Source organism: Myotis davidii, unplaced genomic scaffold (assembly GCF_000327345.1).
Source record: "Myotis davidii unplaced genomic scaffold, ASM32734v1 scaffold449, whole genome shotgun sequence".
In the NCBI taxonomy this organism is placed as follows: Eukaryota; Metazoa; Chordata; class Mammalia; order Chiroptera; family Vespertilionidae; genus Myotis; species Myotis davidii.
Genome location: NW_006383007.1, coordinates 4,485,053 through 4,487,483, shown reverse-complemented (window position 1 = coordinate 4,487,483; position 2,431 = coordinate 4,485,053). Strand labels below are relative to the sequence as shown.

At 42.1% G+C, this 2,431-nt stretch overlaps 1 protein-coding gene across 1 annotated transcript in view; it reads left to right on the top strand.

The window, feature by feature from the left end:
• SCD5 (stearoyl-CoA desaturase 5) overlaps positions 1-2,431 on the top strand; it is a 70,363-nt gene that overhangs the window by 30,277 nt on the left and 37,655 nt on the right. The gene's annotated exons all lie outside the window — the stretch shown is intronic.

Below are 2,431 nucleotides of genomic sequence, written 5' to 3'. Positions count from 1 at the left end.
CACAAAGAAACAGAATTTCTGGAGGATGAGGCCCAGAAATCAGGATTTTAAAAAGATTCCCAGGTGATTCTAATGAATAGCCAAGGTTGAGAACCACTGCCTTAAGCCCAGTGTCACTTCCTTCAGACCAACCTGCTTGGCTCACTTCATGGACTGTTTCTGCAGTTCCCCACTCCTCCATTCATGTTTCCCTGAGGTGGCAGGGAGGGCGCAGAAGACACCATGCTTTAGTGATACACGCCTGACTCCAACAGGATTGGACTCTGTTCCAACAGGAACAGAGGTATCCTGCTCTGTTCTCCTAGAATGCTCTCGTAATGAAATCTCCCCTCCCCTCACTTCTAGAAATGTTACACTGCTGGGTTTCTGTGCATAGAAAATGTGACTGTGTAATAGAGAGCCTCCAAGTGCTGTGTGCGCTAATGGTGTCGGCGGGCATAATCAGTCATCTGCAGGGTGAATCTGCTTTCAACAAGAGCATGGAGAAAGGTTGCCTATAATTGTGCTGGCGAGAGAGCAACCATTATCCACTCTTAAAGTGGGAAGCTGGCATGGACTGTATCCATGTTGATCTGGGGCTGCAAAGTTGGCCATGAGAGCATTTATAAATGGGCCTGTTGCCCCAAAACATTGGATTTATGTCTTAGATTCAAAGCTGAGCATATTGTCCCAAAGAAGGACAATTTATGGCTCACCCTCTGGTTAGCACCCTGAGATATTACAGTGAACAAGTGGCTACTAGAGACTGTTCCACTGACAAGCAAGAGTTATTGGAAGACTTGTCTGAATAGAATCTCCTCAAAGTGGAAATAGCTGCTGTTCCTTTGTTAACACAAGAGATCATTGCATGAAATGAAGTGTGGCTTGGAATTATGCTCAGTTTCCCCTCGGCCGCTGCTGTCGCATTGGAGGGGGCAGTAGAGCACAGTGAGAAAATGTCAGACCATGGAGACAGACTGCCCAGGGTCAGCTCTGCAGCTCCTCCTCATACCAGCAAAAGAACTGACCAATCTAAGGCTCAGTTTTAGCTAGAAAATGGCAGTAACACTAGTACCCATCTCCTACAATGTTTATGAGGACAAGTGAGAAAAAAAATGCGTGGGAAATGCCTGGCATGTAGTAAGAGCTTAGATCAGTGACTATTACACAGGCGGTTAGTTGCTGTTCCAGAGAATTCCATATGCTTCCATCCCTGTTTTGATTGTGCCACAGGGTCTTCTCTCTGCTCCTCTGTTCAGTTCATTCAAGCGGACAGACCCAGTATCAATAGCCAAAAGTTTTCTTAGCAGAAAAGAACAAGATGTTTTCAATTAACAATGAAATGATTTTTCACCATGAGAAAATCTGAAAAATTCAGAAACATAGAAAGAAAACCATCCATAGTTCTAACACATAAACATAGTCATTCTTAATATTCTGTAGTATATCTTTTTATATTGTGTGCATATATTTAGTATGTTTTACATAATGGCAGTCACACGGCATAGGTAATGTATGTCTTCCCTTTAACTTCAGGTTATATTGTGGGCACATTCTCAGAAGCTGCATGTGTTCACCAGTTTATTGAGTATCATAATTTACTAACCACCACTCTTTGACTGGATATGTACAGTGGGGCCTTGACTTACGAGTGTCCCGACTAACAAGTTTTTTGAGATACCAGTTGTCTCTCTGCCGATTTTTTGCATTGAGTTGATAGAGTAACTTGAGTTAATGAGCTCCTTAACGAGTTCGGTCTCGGAATGAATTAAACTCATAAGTCAAGGCCCCACTGTATATCCTTTGCAATTTTGTGATGTAAATGATGTTGCTATACAATTAGTAATGCTTTTGGAAATCAGACCTTAGATTAATTTGAAGAGCTCAGAAGAGAAGGTAAAGGATCTTCTATTTTATTAATGAAAACTGAGCTAAGTATAATAGTCTGTGTTTCTCTGACCATAAAAATGGAAGATTTGTTTTCATTTTTTCCCTGAAAAAAATGGGGTACTGTAATCTTACTCATTAGGTGTGTACTAAGGGTACATATGTCCAAATGCAGGCAGCAGAACAAAGACTATTTCAGCATGTTCCATGAATAGTTATCTCAGAACATCTTTTATCACCAGTCCAGTGACCAAAGGGGGTGGTAGCTTTCAGAAACCATCCCCTCATTTCATCATTTCATATATGTCTTTGAGCTCCTGCTAGAAATTGGTGCTGAGGATACAGCTTTAAATAAGGTAGTCCAGAGCACCGTGGGAACACAGAGAAGAGTCTCCTAGCCCATTCTGCAGGCTGGGGAGAGTGAGGGGAGGCCTGTGGAATGGACTAGCTTCTAAGCCAAGACCTGAAAGATAAGAAGTTAGATGAGGATGGGGAAAGGATATTTAATATGTCTGTCATTTCATAGCACTGTACAGCACCATTGAACCTTAGAGCTATGAGGGAC